General features: G+C 40.5%; 1 protein-coding gene across 1 annotated transcript in view; it reads right to left on the minus strand.

Moving 5' to 3' along the window:
- Positions 1 to 21279, minus strand: part of stag1a (stromal antigen 1a) — a 61651-nt gene extending 40372 nt beyond the window's left edge. The window contains exon 1 of the mRNA XM_050061713.1: positions 21101 to 21279. The gene's annotated coding sequence lies outside the window, so the exon portion shown is untranslated. The remainder of the gene's footprint in view (positions 1 to 21100) is intronic.
- Positions 21280 to 21503: the final 224 nt, after the last annotated feature.

A 21503-nucleotide genomic window follows, 5' to 3' on the forward strand; every position in this document is an offset into this window, starting at 1 on the left:
ACAGAGTTTTCGTCATTATATAGTAAGGTAAGATATTATGCAGACCAGAATGTGGGATATTAATTACCAACAGATCTATTTATCCACCGAAACCTTCCTCTTAGCATGCTCAGTAGTTAGTTTTGGTCTCCAAGAAGACATTAAAACGTTCTCCCTTTTTTCCTCCACCCCAGCCTACTTGTGCGAGTCCAAAGAAAAAGACAAACAACACCTCAAAGGTGACACAGCGTAGCATAGCGGTAGCCTGCAGCTGCACTTCTGGAGTAGAGGAGCCACAGTCCTGATAGCAGTTACCTTGCAAACACCAGGAAATGAGCCAAAAACTCTGACTTTTGTAGTTTAAACCCTCCAACAACTTCATCCTCTACACTTTAAATACACCAGCAAGCTGCCTGGTTCCCAGGAGTTAATTACTTTCTTAGAAAAACGTGTTAAATATATATTTTTTTTCATATTCCAATCCCAATGTCTGAATATTTTTCAGAATTAAAAGTTAATTGCTCTTATAAAGGGTGTGCTTGTACTATCTTGCTATTGCATTATCATTAAATCAGTGGCATAAAATGGTCTCACAATGACCATAGTATTGTTTATTGCAATTAGTGATCACCGAGGAATTTATTGCTTTAATCGAGTACATTTACCATCAACACTGATTGGATGTTCACCTAAAAGGTAGCACATTAAATGGGGTGTTGCTTAAACCAATTATGAACAGAGTAGTGCCTGAATTTAATTTCAATAAATTTCACAATGCAAATGGAGCCGTCTTACTGTAAGGAGATCAGTCGCTGGTGTTCATGAGCACCTCGACTTCCTTCAGACATAGAGTACGAAACGTCGGTGGCTTCATCTACATGTTAAAGTGATGGCATTTTGTTATGCAGGTAAGGCTGATGTCTATGTTATGCACGGCCAATTCTGCTGCCTGTTCTACAGCAGCAGAACAACAGTGCACAAGCAGTGAGCGACAGGACATTAACTTGAGCTAATTCCTATTTGCTCACATTTAATCATCCATGCAGTTGGTATGAATGATGATAATTGGAAAAACATGGAGAGACTGTTAATTTGATAATTATTGTAAGAGGGGCTGCATCATGTGATGAAAACAGACTGATCTAATAATAGGTAAAGTTTGCCCTTTCATTGTTTCCCAGTTTAATAAACTGACTGAGATAACAGCCAACATTTATTACAGTGATCTCAAAAGGCAGTATAAAACCTGCATTTAATCTCTCCCCCTCTGCATGTTTCACCTTGAGCTGCTGCAGCCTTTAAGTTAATCTGATGGCACTCGATTCAGACCTGTGCCACTGTGCCGATGTCAATGTGCAAACTATAATTGGGAAATTGCCTCAGATAAAACGTCTGCTAGTTAGCGCAAGACATTTAAAACAAATGCAGAGAGGCATTCAGGGAAGACGTATCAACACAGAAGCAAACCAAACAAGTAGAGATATGCTGGAGGATCAGACGAAACTGATCTGCCTGTGAGGAGCCAGAACAGAAACAGGGAACGACAACAGCAGGCGGTAACCTGCATGATTTGTACATGCTGCACCGTCAATAAACAAACAGGAAGTTCAGGCGTCCTCTTGACTCAGCAGACAAAAGGCATACATCACATACTAGTAATAGCTTTAATTCATATGCATTGCTCTATCTAAGCTGCAGGACGCCTTGCATACTTTCTCACCAGGGCTCTATGTTAAATTAAGTCCTGCCAACTGCAGACAGGCAGAGCTGGGAGAGCTCCAATTTGGTCCGATGATGCATTCAAACTAGCACCTGCCGGCTCAAATTAAAGTGGCAATAAAGTGATGTCAACGCCTTTACAACCCCTGACAAATATTAACTGAAATACATGTCCTGCACTGATATAAGGCAGAAGGTTAACAACGGTATGTCAGACATGGGTGATCATCCACACTGCTTTTATATTGTATTATGTGCTGATCCCCACAAGCATGACATCAGCTACATCACAGCAGTGTTTAGCATAAGGGTGCCTCATTAAACTCAACAGTCTTCAAATTAACGACAGTATTTCCTGCTACTGAAATCATCCCGCAGCCACAGATGCATCCTGCTCTCTGCTTATCCCGGGCAAATATGTAACACTGAATTTGTTTATAACCATGCGTGAGAGGGTGGAGGTGGAGAATGTGTCATTATTGATCTTTAGGCGTTTGACTTTCAGGAGGGAAAAATAACAATGCAAATGTTTGACCACAAACTTGTGCAGAGACAAAGAAGTATCATAAAAGTAGAATGTATTTACTCTTGACTGCACAAGAGCTGAAACAATTAGAAGATTAGCTGACCGACTGAAAATTAAATGGCAACAAGTGTGAAAACTGATTAACTGCTTAGTTACAGTTTTAAGCCAATGAGTTCTCAAATGCAGATATTTGCTGTGTTTTGTCTCTTATGATAGAAACCTTAATAAATTTTGGTTTTGGACTGTTGGTTGTACAAATTTTGGGCAGTTTTGGGTGGTAGAAGACACTATAACCATCATATCTGCATGTGTCTGCAGAATCAGTAGGCAACGGGACTAGATTTTAGTATTGGAAGCATTCCGGTTTCACTTACTATATAAATACTATCACCACATATAAGTTAATATGGCTAACCTGCTCGCAAACAGCTGTTTATTTACATATCCAGCAGATACAGAGCAACACTAGCATTCATTCGCAGTTTTGTTTGTGTCCATTTGATTAATGTTAGTCTGATATACACTTTTATTTTTGGCTCTGCCTTTGGTCTCCACCAACTCATGAGGAAAATATCTGGTTCTTTAACTGCTCAGTGCTCCACTATATTCAGCTTTCAATGTCAGCTTTGGGCTCTTGGAAATAGTGATATGAGATTACTGTCTTTTTTAATTTTTAAAGACCAAATAATTAATCAATTAATCTACAAAGTAATCAGCTGATACTTTCAAATGGTACATTTATTCCGTTTATTTTCATGCATGACAAGAAAAGAATCAAATTCTCACATTTAAGAAGCACAAAACCAGCAGATGTTTGGCTTTGTTGCTTAAAAATAATTCATAAAATGAATATTTGAATATAAAAGCAGTGGCCAATTCAGTGTTTCCCATAGAAGTTGAGTGCAAGTGTGGCTTCAGCTGAAACAGGGAGGGGCAACAAAATTTATTATATTTTCTTTGAAATGTCTTTGTGTCCCTTCGTATCATTCACCCTTTGTCCCATTTTTAAATTCTGAGGTCTTTGCTGGTCCGTGAATGCAACTTCTCGCGGCTCCATTTTGCGGGCAGCGCTATCCATGAGTTCTTTGCTTTCCTTAGTAGCTATTTGTGACTTGTCTGATGGATAATTGAACTGGCGAGCAGTTTACAGCTGATCAGATCAGATCAATGGAGAGGAGCAGCTGCTGCAAGTGAATGCAAACTTCTATACTCAGCAGAATAAACAGCTAAGGGATCGTACATATTCTGCATTTTTTGCACCCTCAAATCCATTGTTTTCAATGTAGCTGCGTGGCAGGCGCACTCCAACACTCGACTGACGCCGCCACGATGAATTCCTGAGTGCCTATTTTTCAGGGTGCGCCCTAGACCCTGTGATGGTGAACAACCAATCACAGCTGACAGATATCTTTCCCTTCTTCCTTACAAATCAGTGCGGGGTAAATATAAAGAATAAGTTGATCATTTTAGTGTAGACCTTCCAAGAGCTTTACATCTGTCCCACAGGCAATATACACTTAAAAAAACATGGAAGAAGATCAGCTCTGCACTCAGGATTTCATGTAAGTAGGCTATGATATAGTGCTTGTGGCTTATGGTTGCTTAGCAATTTCAGACACAACCTGTCTCCACACCCTTGAAAATTGGCACAGAATAAGCACACAAGTCCTGGCCGTTAAAGAAACTGCATTAGTATGGCCCCTAAGTTTCACTTTCAATGCGCCTGATGTTGTGCTGCTTCGTCTCTGCCCCGTGTTCCCTCTGCCCCCAACATTGTGGTGCTATAAATAATAAACAACCATATGGTATACATATTCCAATAATGCTCCTAATAAAGGTCACGCTCTGAACATAGAAATTCTATTTGTGGCGGCAGATGTTTTAAAATTGCCGGGCCGCCACAAATAAATGAATGTGTTGGAAACTCTGCAATTAAATTTTTGTTAATGGACTCAATGATTAGTGGACTAATCCTTGCAGCTCTATTTGCAGCACTAGTGGGCACCAAGTTGAGTTGATCTCATGATGAATTGAGGTGTGAGAAAATGTTTCCCACCTCCTGATTATTTCATCTTTTTCCTTCCAAGCAGTGTGGAATCCCAAGCTCCAACTTTTAATCAAAGTCAAAACAAATGGCAGGAAATTAAAAAAAAAACCAACAACACTGTACACTGCTTTAAAGACTGAACAAAAACAAATCGGTCTCAACCCTCTGCACAATGAAGGCCAACCAGAGTCCGACTTGCAAGCTTGAACCCCAATTGGTCCCTCTGGGCCATCGCTACAAGCTGTACCACCAGGACAATAATTGCACTTTATCATGCTGCCAGCCTCCATACATACTGAGACCAAAGAGCCTTGGCCTTGTAATGTGGAACAGCCTTGAGGCCGACTGTGGCCGTCTGGTTTAACCAGATTATGATTATGTCACACGGGAGATTACCCATCCGACACGGAGAGTCACAGAGTCAGACACATAGTCATGTTCCTGCACACACGCACACACACACATACACACACACACGGACAGCCATCTGTTATTGCCACAAACTACTGTACGCTCGATCTCTGCAGCACACAAAGCCTGATCTTAGCAAAGAGGAGGGGAGGGGAAGGATGCTGTGTGAACTGCACAAACTGATAAGATCTCTGTTGAAAAATAGATTTTTCTCCCCCCTAATCTCCTGAGAACTACCTCTGTGAATAAAGGATAAATAGATCATAAGAAAAAAAAGGGCAAGGCTATGGAGCGGCATAAAAGAGACGGATAAAGCAGAGAACAGGCTTCTCCCCCTCACTGTGCAATGGCTGCCTGCTCGGCTGCAGCTGACGCAAAATGGAGCCGCGAGAAGACGTGGGGAGGGATTTGGGGAGGGAATGGGGGGGTAAATGGGAGAAGGGGGGAGGTAAGGAGAGGGGGGAGAGAGTGTGACAGCAGCACAGAGGGGGGAGAGCAGCAGAGGGAGTGGGGTAGAAAAAGGAAAAGAGACTCATTTGTTCGTCTCTCATCTGTCTGGGCTCCCTTCTCTCACCTTGGCCCACATTTTCAGTCTGCCTCATATTCACGTCTAGCACAGGGGAAGACAGAGGGAGGACACACACTCATAAACACACACGCAGACTGACACACACACACACACATCCCTTGCGAAGGCCATTACTCCTAACACCCATTATTACTTCCTAATGATCTAGCAGCACGTCAAAGATTTCACAAGAGCGAGAGAAGCCTGCTAATCTGAGCAGGCAGATGTCAAAGCGAAAAAATGGTGTTATGTAGTAATAATGTACAGGCAGCTGTGGGGAATAATGACTGCCCAGACAGAGAGTGAGGGAATCAAAAGAAGAGGCTAGTGAGCTCTGACTGGAGCAGATGGTTGATTTAAAACAGTGCACCAAGGAGGCAGTGTATGTAAATCCCAGCCAGGTGTCTGACACAAATGGCAAGACAAAGAGAAGGAGGACAACATTAAAAAAATAAACCAGCAACATGCTGGATTCATACTGAGATGTGTCTACAGTTTTGTCTACTGAGGACAGTTGGAGTGTTTCAGACAAACACACAACAAGCAGATCATTACCTCAGAGTGGTGCAGACACAAATTAGATTAGGATTACTGGGTGACATTTTGATTAACGTTTCATGGCTACTGTAATTATAAAATATAAATACTAAACGTGCACGGGTTACAACTTTGTACAAGTGTTTTCTCTGCTCTCATAGCGGCCTTCTCACACAGAATAAGCAATCATAAGAATGATGTACCGTTATTCTGCATCGCTGTTCTATGTTAAAGGTGTGAACATGGGATGGAAGGCGGCACTGTTGTTCCACCTTCCAACAGCGAAGGTAGAAACAGAGCCGAATTCTTGTATGTACAAAAAGTTTAGGTACCAAATTTGGTACTTTTAAGGACACCGACCGAATTACATTGGCACTACTAAGTGGCGATTCAAGTTAGATGAATCTGTACCATATTTCGGTACCTCAGAGCGCATGTGGGTGAGAACATCGGGTTCAGACAGGAAGTGGAAGCACCACCGAGCTGGGAGGCCCTCCGCAGAAATCCATGGCTGGCTTCCCAGCTGCCCAGCTTGGGTGCGCTTCAGGCCTGAGTCTAGGAGCTCCACGGAGCCACCAGCTTAAAAAAGAAGGCAGATGTGCTGCAAAGTGCCCCAAAGCTGGGAAGCTTGCTACAGAGCTCCGTCGGCTTCCCAGCAAGGCGTCAGGTCTTTTTAAAATTGGATTTTATTTTAGACAGAACTGCTTTTTTTGGTTCCAGCTCCTGAAATGTGATAGTTTGCTACTTTCATTTATTTAAGTAATAGTAAATTCAATGTCTTTGGGTTTTGGACTGTTAGCAGGAAAAACCTAAAGACATTTGAAGGCATCACATTGGGCTTTAGACCCAGTGATTATTATATTAATCAAGAAAGGAATCTGCAAATTAACAGTATGAAAGAGTAAAGAAAAAAATCATTAGAAGAAGCTCTTCTTGCATTCCTACTCCACAGTTAGGATATTATTATTTGGCTTTGTAAAACAGCTTGCCCCAGTGAATCCTTGGCAGTTTGTGCAGGTTGCCAGGCCTGGCTGTGCTGAGACCACGGAGACAAGTAGATCAGACAGCTCAGCCAATCCAATTCAAAAAGCCCAAGTGGAAAATCATCATCTACTACAAAGCACTTGTAGGTAAATACTGACTGTAGATTAGGGATGAGAGCCACTGGGTAATGGCCTTTGCACACCAAGTCTGTATTTTTTCGTATGCAGTCTTTAATCGTCATATGATAAAAGTCAGATGCATTTTATAGCTCTTTTTGAATATTCACAGTACGAGACAAAACGTAAAGACACATTTCCTCCTTTGACTCTCTCCACGGGAGGTTCCTCCCTGGCTGTGACCACTCTCTGCCCGCATCATGCATTTAGCACGGCGGTTACCTGACGGAGCTGAGCTGTCTGTGTGCAGTCGTCATCCTCTATTACATCCTCCTCGTCATCATCAGCAACTTGAATATTACTATCTGAGCTGTTAAAATTAGGCTATCTAAGTTATGAAATGATGCTGTGCACCCCATTCCTCTCTCTTGTTGTGGATGTAGCTACGAGTCCTGCAGGTTACACCACATTGTCTTCACAGCTTCATGGTCAAACAGCTCTTTATAGGCTATTGATGGATGAGAAAAAACACAGAATACTGAACTTTAATCATGGACGTACATTTTAGAGTCAGTGTGTAAATGTAGTTGACACAATGTTAGGTCATATTTCATTTAAACATGCTACAATTTTTGACAAAAATGGTGTGCAAAGGTTTTAAGTTGCTATAGGCGCTATCATGATAATGATTTTGAAGATAAATTAACTGTTAAGGCTGTTTAATAAAGCAAAAATGGCAAAAATTATCATAATGTTCCTGCTTTTTAAACCTGAAAATTTTGTTGTGTGTTTTAGTATGTAAAATCAAATAACTTTAAATTCTGGACTGTTGGTCAGACAAAACATGATGTTTCAAGAAGTCACATTGTCTCAACAGAACTTATAATGGGATTTTTTTTTTTACTGTTCATTTGACATTTCATAGACTTAAAGGAGCTCTGTACAATATTCAGAGCAAATTTTAATACAGGGTGCCTACATATATAACCAAGTCAAATTTAAGACTTTTTAAGACCTTTTTAATACCACCTTATATGACATTTAAGACCAAACCTAAATCAACACAATGATGTCAGTCACTGATGATGAAAAATGACAACAATTGGATGAGTTAACATTTAATGTAAAAAGAAAACAAAATTTAATCACTGTCAATAATGCGATTTATTATTGCAGTTCTTTCGTCTGTCCAATGATTGTAAACAGTCATTGGGTCTGTCAAGCTGGAGGAATTTTTGCGGTAATGTAACAGAAAATATTTAAGACCCATTAAAGCTGAATTTAAGACAATCAAAGGCCCTTTTTAAACAGGAATTGTGCAAAATGGGTCCATGTCATTGGTTCGACAGCCCATTGGTTCGACATCCCATTAGTCCGACTGTCCGCGGTGCTGAACGGCTCGCGGCGGGCGTATGGTCGCACGACCGGCTTGAGGCGGAGCAGGCTCATGGCTTATGTGTTNGATCAACTCGCCAATCCGGCTCTGTGTGTCTAAACGCTCGCAGCTTGCCGGCAAAATGGCCCAACATTCGCCGAAAATCTGGCAGTGTAAAAGGGGCTTAAGACTTTCTAAGGACCTGTAAACACCCCGTAAAAGATTCATATCTCCACATGGGTCTTTACATGAAGCTGGCTAAGCTGGTAGCTAGCAGCTAACGATGCTAAAAGCACAAACGGTGCAGTGCGGACACGCTCATGCGCCTGAACCGACTACCATAACAAAGAACAAAGATCAGATTACACATACAAAAATATCATCATTGATTTCAATGAAATAATCATTATATGCAGCCAGAGGCTACAATAACAGTGGTACCATGATGAGCATGCATGATTTTTTTGAGCCCTTATATTCTATGCATTAAGCTAGGTAACATCAGCAAGTCATCATTGTTTCAAAATTGTTGTCTGTCTCATAAAACTGTGACCAAAACTACTTTCCAGTTTGCATTATTTTGTGGTGAATGAAAAACATTTCTTTCCCTCTTACTAAATCAAATCAATAAAATCCCAGCTGTGGTAAACATGCATTGATGATATACTCTATCTGGGTGCTGTGGAAGGTGTTCAAACAAGGCCAGCCTTGAACACAACTCTCAACAGTTTGAGGAAACTGTTGGCAGTGTGTTTATCTGATACTGTGTTGGACTGTTTGGTCTACATGTGGATACTGCTGGCAGGATAATACGCAGTCAGTGGGGAATAAGGAAAAAGGTTTACGGGTAAATAATCTGTTGGAGTCAGCCATTGCGGGCAGGGAAACCCCTTAATCCCCTCCGCGCAGGCCGAGAGAGCAGATGGGGTATGAGTGATACAAACTAATGATGTCTCAGGGCAGCGTAGTGAGCAAATCTAGCCCGCCAGGCCACCACATCCCCACTTGTAGGAGTCCTCGATGGGATTCATCTCAAAAGCCATGGAAACATGTAGACTAGATAACACGGTTTTGTTGCCTCAGTCACAGCATCAACTTTCTAGTCATGTTTCTGCCCTGAAATACTTTTCCAGACCTCCTTTTTTTTTTATACAGCCTCTTTTATGAGAATATCAATTTGTTTCTAAAAGTTTCCAAATCCAATAAATAACTGGCACATTTACAGTTTCCAGATCTGCAAGGGAGCCCTGTCTTGGAGCTCACTTTGCTGAAATTTCTGTTGTGCGACCACTTCATTTCCACTCTGTACAGCCACAGAATTGACTTGGCACAGGCCAGCAAATCAATATTAAGTAAGAGTGTGTACAAATAACGCTGACCGCTGAGACACACACACACTGCCACAGCACAGCCGATGCTGAGGAGCTGGTATATGCAGTTGCTTGAAGCTGGTTGTTAACCTCGCCTGTATAAATGACACCTAAAGGATTTGCGGGTCTGAACTGGTGCCAAATTTAGATCTGGCTGCTCCGAACGTACGTAAATCACAGAATAACGAGCCAAAACCATCGGAAGCTGAGGTGAGAATTTACTTATCCCCCAGACGTCGACCCTGGGAGACTCTGTATGCAGGATGTCAATCTCTGCCTTTGAAACTGGAGGCAACTCTTTAATGCCCCCAAAAGAGATCAATAATGTATCATAACCTCTCTTTTCCATCATAAAAATAACTCCCGACTGCACTCCTTGGGGAGACACAGATACAACTCACATGTTTTAATCGATGTCTATGCAAATCCAGGACTTTGACTTCACTAACACACTCTTGGCCAAAGCTCCAAGAGAAATTCTTTCCACCCAGGAATTAGGAAAAAATGAACAGTATTTGGTGAGCTAGCTTTCAGTTTGACATGCTCCGAGCATCAGGATATGAAGACAGCTGAAAGTGTTCATACATTTAAACGTGAAATTAAAAGCCTGGTCTTTGATTGAAATGTTGCTTACTCCTTTCTTATCTATTTTATTTGCTTTTGTCCTTTTTGTTTGATTTTATCATTTTTAATTCTTCTGTGCATTCGCCTCAAATTGTTTTACTGTTCACATTTCTACTGTACTTTATAAGCGCTATGTAAACATTTCTTGAGAGGTTTAGAAGACACTATTGTCCAATATAATTAATTTTAATAATAATATACAATAAAAGATTGTATATCATGTTGTATTTTAATATGTTGTGATTTTGTGCAGCCGCTACCTTGGGCTAGATCTCTCTGGTAGAAGGGATTTTTGATCTCAGTTGGGACTTTGTTGTTTTCATTGTCAATTTTTTTCTTTTAATCAATAAACCAATTAGTTGTTTGGTCTTTAAAATGTCTAAACTTTTAAATTATTGTAGGTCAGCATTTAAAAAAGCCCAAGATGACATCCGCAAAGTTCATTTTTACCGTCAAAGAGGAGTAAAAAAAGCTAGAAAGTTTTAACATTTAAGACGCTGGAATCAGAAGATTTTGACTTTTTTTTTTTTACTTTTAAAAAATTACTCAAACCAATTATTCAATTGTCAAATTAGTTGCTGATTAATTCAATGGTTGACAACTAACCAATCAATCATTGCGGCTCTACTCCCTGGTAAAACACAGGTTAAAAAATCCAGCTGTTCATAAATGTTTAAGTATTTATTTATGTTTTGTATTCATCAGCAATTATAACTTCTATTGGGACATATTTTGTCGTACTGCAACTGTGTTTAACTATACTGTCGTTCATTTTTTGTTTATACACCATTAACCACTTATGGATGCCTCACAGGAAGAGTTACAGCAGCGAATAAAGACATTAATAAACACTTAAAATGTCCCTTTTATCCGTTTACAACTACATTATAGTGTGTTAGAAAACAAAATCATTACACAGGGGGCAGGGGGTTAAATAAAATTGTCATACACAATGTCTGTAGTCTTTTCCAATCCATTTCTTGTTAAACGTTGACAGCGAGGGCTGCATAAGCTATTGAAATTTTATCCAAATCACAATATAGCCAAGTGCAATATCCAAATTGCAATTTTTTGATAAAGGTAAAATGTGTCACAAGATACCATAATAAATGAAAGTGATTCCCTGTCACAAAAAAAAAAAATCATATTCTTGATGTAAAGGAACATACTTGTTTGGTACAGACCACAACAAAAATCACACTCGTCATTTTTTATTTTTTCTAGGGCTTCCCCTTGAAAGTCGGAGATTCGAATCGTCAGTTCACTGAGATTTCTTCAAGTCTAGCAGTCTGTGCTGTGCAGTGTATTTCTGGGGGCATTTCGGTCCCCAATTTTTGCTGTGAAATGAGCACTTACATACGTGACACTGTAAGGCTACGTGACAACATTATCTTCTCACTTCTGCTTGGTAGTGGTGAATTTACAACTCAAATGGACTTAACACGACACAGTCTCTGGCTTTTGTTTGCTATCTAGCGTCAGCAAAAATTTATGTTGCACATTTCCAGTCCGTTGGTAGCGCCATTAGCATGTTTACCATATTGCCTGAATGCCGCTGTCACTGATTGTCCCACTGAACCCCATTCAAATTTTAATATTCGATATTAAACGACCAAATCTGACTCGACTGACAAAATTCTGAGTTGGGTACAGATTTGTTTTTTCTGTGAAAATGAAATGCAAAAATTACAATTCCCACTAAAATCCTTACTTCATGATTCTGCAGTCACTTTATCTGTCAAAATACTTGCAATATGGTTTTTCTGTGTATTGTGCAGCCGACAACTGACAACTTAATATATTCTTTACAAAATGTAAATGTACAGAGAATGTGCCTCACACAAAAGCTCCCTGCTCATACCATCTTAAACTCTCCCCTGTGTGCGCTCAGTGCGGGTAAAGCCCTGGTGGCAGTCTGTTCTTTGAGCCGTCTGTCTGAGGCTCAGTCTTTAATAAGGTGTTCCAGTCTACAAAGCTCCACTTTACAGTGCAGATGTACAAAAAATGAACTGCTGTCAGTATCAACGGGGCAGGCAATCCAAACACAGGCGGGAGCAACACTTCCCCACTGTCCTCCAAACAGCTGAAGGCAGTTGAGACAAACCAAAACATCCATCCAAACATCCTCTGCTAACAACTGGACATTTTTTTCCAATGGATGACAAAATACACAATTTTCAGTCACTGTACCATTGATTTTGTGAATCGTTCTCATCAAATACTCGCTGTTCAATACGTCTGCACTACCTGTCTTTGTGTAGAAAAGCACTTCCAGGAATAACAACGCATTTCTGATGCGACTGAGCTAATAATAGCAGCGATTTCACTCCCTTATATAATCAGAATTGTAAAGTGAAAAATGCTGCTTTGGAATTTTAATTGGATGTTTTTCAAGTGATGGTAAAAACAACACAGTTATGTTTCTCTTATTGTGCTGCCAGTGAGAGGAAAGTTTGTGGTCGCAGTCAGCTTGAACAAAGTGAGCAGCACAGCAAATTAGCACATTATCACAAATCCATAAAGAATTCAGAATTACAGTAATTACCTACATATTTTTGTGTTGTGTTGCCATGGATTTACATCTCATTGAGCTACTGTGTGGTTGAGACTTATAATACATTACAGGCTTCTTGAGTACACACGCAATGGTGGAGAAAATACCCAAGTCCTTGAGTTAAATACAAAAACAAACACAAGTCCAACAGTGAATTCTAACTTAACATATTTATGACACAAAAAAATATCTGAAAAATAACTTGTGCCTGATTTGTTTTTCCACAAAAGGTTAAGTTCCTTGGTTCAAAATGCCTTAAAAAAAAAAAAAAAAAAATCTTTCTTCCTCATTGAAAAATCCATAATCTATAAATATTTTTCATTATAAAAGTTTAACTTCTAGACACAAGATGTCTCCTACTTCACTGAAAGGTCTTTTCTCAGTGTCTGTGCTCTTAAGTTTCCACATAGCAGTTGTTTGCAGTACCACAAAATACACCGATATGTAAGCTGAACATCTTAAACTCCAGCTGACATTACATTTAATGCTCAGACATACTATCCCCATTGAAAGTCCGCAGATAGCTGCGGTTACACGGATGCGCACGTGGTTCTATTCATAGTACAACTGAGGTTCCTCATCAACCCCCAGCAGTAAACAGCAGGGCTAGGTGGTTAGCTTATCATCTTTTTACTGCCGATATCAGGTGAAACTAAGAAGATGCTGCTGGGTCTGGGGTGAATATCTAATAAATATCCACATTAAAACAAACTTCACAGCAGCGTGGTGGCTTGACGGCAGTGCTTTGGACAGGACTGGAGTTTGGAACAAGAGACTGAAGCATGCCAGCTATGTGTACAGGCCGTGTTCACAAAAACATGGCTGCGTGTGGATGTCTGCGTAGGGGTCAAGACCCCTGCAGACATGGTTCAACGACAACATTTATGTTACGTGGACTAAAGCGGAGCCTCACACATGCAGACACAATGAATTGGCCCTTAGTCATCTCTTTTTAAGGACAACAATAATGTCATCATGTTTTTTAAATCTTCAGCCTTGTGCTGTGGCCTCCATGTCACAGACAGAGCGTGCTGTTGGTGGTATTGAAGTGAGAGCAACACAACAGCATTTAACCGGACTTAACTGACATCTGTAGGTATGTTTACATGCTGTTTAATGTGCTGCAGCTGAGCGGCTAATTAGCTATTTAGCCTGCAAACCAAGGTTAGCAGTGCACTTTTTCCCCGTTGAATGTTTATATGGCTGATCATTCAACAAGCAGGTGCTGGACAAGATCTGTGTTCATGTTTCTAGGTTGGATGAGGAGACTTAAGCTGGGATACTAATGTGGGTTGTTGTGTAGCTGCTGTGTGGCTCAGAGTAGTCTGCCATTGACAGAATGCTGACGTTGCTGTATTATGCAAGATTTGATTGGCTGCATCAAAATGAGGTTTCCATCTAAAGAGATGGGTACTGATACAGTATTCTGCCAAATAATGCAAAACTACAGGGCGCTAACACAAACTGTAAGCATACAAGTATATAAAGTAAACTAAATACAGATTTCACCACTTTTTGTGTGTGTGTGTGTGTCACAAGAGGAACATTGTGCGTATTTACAGGACAGGTCTCATAATGTTGAGACTCATAATTGCACCCAGGTAGCAGTATGCTTTTCTAAATGTTGGCAGTGGGATACAAAAAGGAAGTGTCTTGAGATCTGGATGTAAAGCCTTGGTGCTGTTCCTCTTTCTAAAACTACTAACAGCCACTGCCAGTCGGTAGCTCGGCTGCATCAGCAAACACACTCGTGCGTCAGCTGCAGGTAAAAGCAGCTTGCTCAGCTGGGAAACCACTGAGCCATGGAGGAATACCAGGGAGAGATCACAAACCTCTCAAACACACACACACACACACACACACGCACAGACACACACATGCGTGACATGACGCACCTCATCTCATTACTGCCCAACCTGACAGCTGAATAGCATTACTATAACAGACACCCTCCACTACAGATTTCCCTCCTTTATGAATCGGCCGTCATCATCACGTTATCTGACCCATCATCATGTCAACACTGTCTCACCATGTTACCTGACAACATGCAATTTTCCTTTCCAATCCGCGTTGCAATTTACCCCATACTCCGCATGGTTATATTCTGCATTTTCAGACTACTGGTTTGGTTGTTTTGGCCATGTGGTTAGAGAAGAGCCAAGGCCATCTGTAAAGCACAGCTAGCATGCATTAGCACTCTTGTGGTATAGCAGGGAAACCCATGTAATCCATTTTGATATGTGTGTATAAACATCTACTTCCCAGCCAGTGCACATGCTGTGCTCCCCAGCTGGTGCTCTCACCTTGTTGTTGGGCTTTGGGATTTAACTCGAATGCAGAAAAATCTATGATTACCATGTTTGTTTTATGTGTTGCCACCTGTACTTAAGCACGAACAAACTGCGGATGATTGTGACTTGTGTAAGAACAATAAATAGAATGTATATTTAATTTAAATTAAAAATAGTGACATTTAAGCACCTGTCGTAGTTAATGTAATTTACTCCAGCTCTTCACACTTTGGCATCGCCTCCAAACAATCAATATTTAACTTAATGGTGCCTGAGTTTTCTGTGTAAGTGTAATGGCTTTAAAAAGGTCACAATCAATATGTGGCATCACTCTAATGCCTGTGTAATGAGGCTGCAGTGAAATGATATTGTTTATGTGATGCCATTAAAGTACAGTAATGCTATGAAACTAAGAAAATCAGAGCTATGTCAACAATTCAATTCGTCCGGCTTTCAAAAGTGCAAAAAATAAGCGTTGCAACTCGTTGTTCAGAGTTCAGTTTTTAGGGAATTTTATTGTATATCAGCTAATGTTACTAATATGGGGCTGCAGCTAGCGATTATTTCAACTGTCGATGATTTTCTTGATTAGCTGTAGGTCTATTAAATGTCACAAAATGGTGAAAAATGTAGATCAGTGTTTCCCAAAGCCCAAAACAACACCCTAAAATGTCTTGTTTGGTCCAAAATGCAAATATATTGAGTCTACTGTTGCAGAGAAGCAAAGAAACCAGAAAATATTCATATTTTCCTTTCTTAAAAATGAACTTAACCCGATTAATCCATTATCAAATTAGCTGGCGATTAATTTAACACTTGACAACTAGGGCTGCAACTAATGATTATTTTCATTGTCGACTAATCTGTCGATTATTTCTTCGATTAGTCGACTAATCATTTTATCGAAAAATGTGTTAAAATGTTGAAAAATGTCGGTCTGTCTCTCCCAAACCCCAAAATTATGTCATCTAATGTCTTGTTTCATACTCACGCCAAAGGGTTTTAGTTCACCGTCATGGGAGAGTGTGTAAAGCTGCCAATATCTATCGTAAGAAGCTGCAATGAGAGTGTTTTGGGGTACTTTTATAGTACTTTTCTATGAAAAATGACTCAAATCGATTAGTCGACTACTAAAATAGTCACCGATTATTTCAATAGTTGATTAGTCATCGATTAGTCGATTAATCATTGCAGCCCTACTGACAACTAATCGATTAATCCTTGCAGCTCTACTAAAATAGTGTCTGTTGTATTTTTATTTTGCCTACAATGCTGCTTCTTTGCAACTGTCACAGGCTTACGTTCAAGAAAAAGAGGACATAAGTCATTTCAACAGCCCACAGTTAAGCAAACAATTTCAGCTTGGCTTGCAGAAATCTTATTTCCAACTTGACCTGGGTTGCCCTGTGCTGCAAAGTGACAGACATCAGATCTGACACCAGCATTGCAGCTAATTACACAACAGGAAACCACATCACGAGCAAAGCCGCAAATCAGTCAAGGATGACAAGAATGTTTCAGCAAGCATCGTGCAGGTCTGTTTGCATATTGACATGAGCAGAGTGCTAGGCTGAGGTAATTTTAGCAAACAATATATGTTACATGTCATTCTATAGCCACATCATACCAATAAAATGCACCTATCTACATTTGCCTTCTTCTATTATCACCATAAACATAATTATAAAGAGGTAGAATTATCTCTAATCACTGCTTCTCTCATGCTCAATATATTAATAAAGAGATTTAAATGAGGACAGATGGCAGCATTATTTGTTTTTTCTTGACATTCCTCTGAACCACCAAAGGCTGGACAACAGTACCAACAGGAAATATTGTTCTTTCTATAGCCAACATCTTGCATCAAGGTCGCCGTGTAATAGGCCCTGACAAATGTCAAACCCATTACATAATCTCCTGAGCTGTATCATTATAAGCATATGGCTCTAACAAAAAGCACACTGCACTTGAGCGGTATGAGAGCCTCCAGCTTAGTGGCTTTTATATGGCGCGAGTCACAATACAGATTCCAGATCTGCTCTTTGCAATTTGAGTTGTTGTCTTTTGCAATGCTTGTTAACTTTAAATTTAAAATAAGACAATCAACATTTGCTTTTCTTTACAGAAGCTGCCTGAGATCAATTCTCCTCAAAAACATACACCCCTCACATATCAGTTAATATCCATTATTGCCTTTAAAATGACTACAAACTAGTACGCCTTCATACGACTAATAAGAACCATTATGTGATTCTTGGTCCGTTACAGGCCTATTATGGGAAGAGCCAGGGCGAAGAGCCAAGCAATTCAAGGGGTGGAGGAAGGAGGTGGAGGAAGGAGGAGGGATTATTCACCATTCCTGTTAACCCTCAGTGTTATCTTAAGGTTTATACAATGACACGTTCTTAACACCAGCCACCTTTGCAGAGTTGTGCGAGAAATGTCACCGCATGTCAGCTTCAAACGGTCTCATTCCCCAGCCCAAGGCAAGGACAGGCTGGTGTGTAACTGAACATTTATCAAATGAAAACTGTGTGGATTTTTTTTTTTTTAGGTCCGTGGTTTTCTTCCTTGGGGATAAAACCATTTGTATCTTGTCCAAAGAGTTTTTTCTTCAAGACAAGCCAAAGCACGGAGCTCCTCTGTTTGGCATCAAACCAACTTTAAGCATTCGTATTAACATGGAAATATCTAAAGCGACTATTCTGGAGCCAAATGCACCATGTGGTCCTGGACGGTGGATGTCTTTAATATGACTGTAACTGTGCTCAGGCATTAAAACATGAGGTCTGCTGTAACTCTTTACATGGAAGAGGAGCAAAGGTCACTGAGTGTGTGTGATCTCAAATGACTTTATACATATCACACCAAAGAATCCTGATGATGCAACCAAGATATTTTCATTTAGCCAGCATTTTCCTTGAGTTGACAAGTTATATGTGGAGATCTTCTTGAAAATATCCAAACAGATTTGCACTTAAATCTAACGTCACATCACAAATGACATTTTCCAGTCCATACAGATGAACACAGCTGCACAACGCAAGGACAGTTCACACTAAATCAAAACCTTCAGTTGTGTTTCCTTGCAAAACTGTGAAAGGATGACATGATAAATGCAAAGATTTTGGGGGGAGGGACAGATCTCTTTGGGTAGGCAAATACATTTTATGAATGGGAAAACTGGTTCACATTTAGCAACACGGTTCAACAGACCAAACGGCAATAACATGTGGCCTATTTTAAGAATCATGCCAAACAGCAGTGGCCCTACTGCACTTAATGGACTGTAGCAAGACGTACAAAAAATAAAAATCGCACTCACATCACAGCCATTTATTAGCCTCAATCAGACTGTTCTCAAAAGGTGTGACGTGTGGAAAAAGAGTATAAAAATAAATGAGAAATTCATAAAAATTAAACTCAATATATAAATTTAGCTGTAAAATATAATTATCAATTATCTATATCAAAAGACAATCTAAATGTGTCTAGCTATCCCTTTCCTTTTAACATCTCTGGGCGTACTGGACCTATTTGTTGGGTAATGTTGCAAATGAATGGGCACAACTGTTTATGGTAATATTTAATTTATATATGACGGGTGAATCAATGTTATAAAGTATTTAATTTGTCTAGAATTTTGCCACAACAGATACAAGGTGTCTACTTTTAAGACCTTAAAAAGATCATTTTAAACAAATTAAAGCCACATTTTTGGACAAATTATCTTTTAACGGTTCAGTGGTAGGGTTTCTAAATTTCTAACATCAGTGATGCGGATTTTCATGCAGAAGAGCTTGACTAATCTTGACATAAAAATAAAGATATCTCAAATAACATTATACATGTCACACCAAAGGATCCCGGTGATGCACCCAAGATATCTTCAATTAGCCTGCGTTTTTCCTGAGCTGACAAGTTATCTGTGGAGATCTACTATAAAATATCAAAGCAGATTTGCATTCAAATCGTCCAGTCAAGAATGACATTTTCCAGGCTATACAGATGTCCACAGCTGCACAATTCCAGAACCATCAAAGAGTGGCTATCTCTTTCCCTTCAACATCTCTGGGTGTATTGGACCTATTTGGTGGGTAATGTTGCAAATAAATGAGCACGACTGATTATGGCAACATTTAATTTTTATGTAAAGGGTGCATCAAGTTATAAAGTGCTCAGTTTGTCAAGAATTTAGTCGCTGGGTTAGCCACAACAGATACAAGGTGTCTACAGGTACCAGACATTTAAATTTAATGCTTTTAAAGACCTTTCCAACATAATTTTTAACCAATTTAGGAATGATTTTTGGACAAATCTTGTTTTTAAGGTTCAGTGGTAGGTTTAAAGATTAGTGACATCAGTAATGCGGACTTTCACGCATTCATTTTGACATAAAAATATGGATAAATTAAATTAAATTGAGACCACAGAAATTTACAACTACTTAATGCCTTTTAAGCGCTGATATTCATACAATTGAACTGAAGACATTTAGAGACGTTTTACTGACCTGTCACCCTCAGATGTTAATCTGTGGTTATTTTATCAATTTAAAGTGTCTCAATTGATAAAACAAAATCATTTCTATATAAAGATATCAATATTGTGATATAAAAATACATATATAATGACTTCAGGGCTTTATATATAGGTACATCCCCTTCAATTATGAACAGGCTATGGTTATGGCTCATTAAAAATAAATGTGCACACATATTTTTATGCAGGAACACTAGTACAGAGAATTTTTAGCAGCCATTCAGTTAAAATAATATGTTCACAGCACAACAGGAATAAAACTATTTCACCAACACATGCAAGTGCAATTCTTCCAACATGTATTGCTAAACTTCTGCAGGATAAAAGGACTATGGCTTGTGCAGTATGGACTGGAAACACTGAGTGATAATGGAAGATAAGTTGGCAGGCGAGCGGGCTGCAGATAGCAATCCAAGACAGCCTGCGTGAAAAAAAAATCACATGGCTGACTGTAAACAAAGCAGTTATGCAACAATCTGAGATTCATGCACACTGCCAGGAGGCACTCTGACCCACTATCAACTACCCCTAACTGCTGTGCACAGGGTGAGCTGCACATAGGTCAGTGTGAGAGGGGAGGGACGGCCACTATTGGAGCCCGTTTAGACGTTTAGGGCTGGCTGCCTGGTGGAGCCCATCCCCCCTAATGTGACTCATGTTTCCCCGCTCAGTGTTGCCTGCTTCCCGCACAGAAGGGGGCGGGAAGGGGAAAGAAGCGCCATAATAATGTTGTTTAACACGCACCCTTGCAAACAGTAAATTGAGACGCGTTCACGTGCTGTCATTCATTTAAAAAAGCAACACGTTCATTAGCCGTGTGAAAAGTCAACCACTACTCTGAAAACTTAAAGAAGGAGCTGGGGATGCTGATGTTGACACGGGGGGAAAAGTAGCTCACTAGGAGGACATCCACACATCTCACATTGTGCATCTCTGAGTGTGCAGAAAGCCAAACTGCACAGAGGTTGGTGAGAACAACAAAGTCAACAACAACGTGGCATTTGCGTTGATGACAAACCAAAGCAAAAAAAGCAGCACACGGCAGCAGGGAGATACTGTAATCATAATACGGCTGTGCAAATGAGAGAAGGTGATGCTCTGATTCCTGCCTTGCAAAGAGCAAGAAAACACGTCACACCGCATGGCTCTTTATTTGTTGACAAGCCAAACTCAAGAGCCGGATGGAAATCGGTGGCTAAACAGGCCGGCGCTGCGGCAACCACTTGCCCCTCTAGCAAGTTGTCTTGCCGAAATTTCGGGGCTAGCTCGCAAGCTAATGGCTCTGCTAGGCTATAATGTAACTGAGGAAGAGAGAGAAAGCACATTCACCTCCGTTAGCCGCTAACGCCCATCCCCCAACCAACCAGTCTTCCCTGTCTGTGTCCACCATCTTTAATCTGTGCTCCGTCTCCCTTCCCACCGCTCAAAACACGACAAAAACACAAGGCACTCACCTTTAGCGCACATCGCCGAATCGATTGTCACCTTCCGAAATAATAAATCGATTATCGTTTTAATATCGTGCGTATTTTAATATTGAAAATTGGCCGTGCGAGCGGAACCGCGCCTTGAGAGAAGAGCAGCAATCCTAAACCGCCATCTGGTGGTATTTTCCTCTCTGTGATGCAGCGGGAGCGGCGCAGCCTCAGACCGAGACACAGCTGCCCCCTGGCGGACACACCGGGCTGCGGCGGACGCGCGCCTCGGGGGGGCGAGCATGGCGAAGGGAGGGACCGCAAGACCCCGCCAGCGCTACACTCACGGGCGCGCGCACAGGAGCAGAGAGACTCCCCTCCTTCTCCCTCAGTTCAATTATGATTTTGACAAGAATGTGTGATTAAAAATACTACATCCAAA

This window comes from Epinephelus moara, chromosome 14 (genome assembly GCF_006386435.1).
Source record: "Epinephelus moara isolate mb chromosome 14, YSFRI_EMoa_1.0, whole genome shotgun sequence".
Taxonomy (NCBI): Eukaryota; Metazoa; Chordata; class Actinopteri; order Perciformes; family Serranidae; genus Epinephelus; species Epinephelus moara.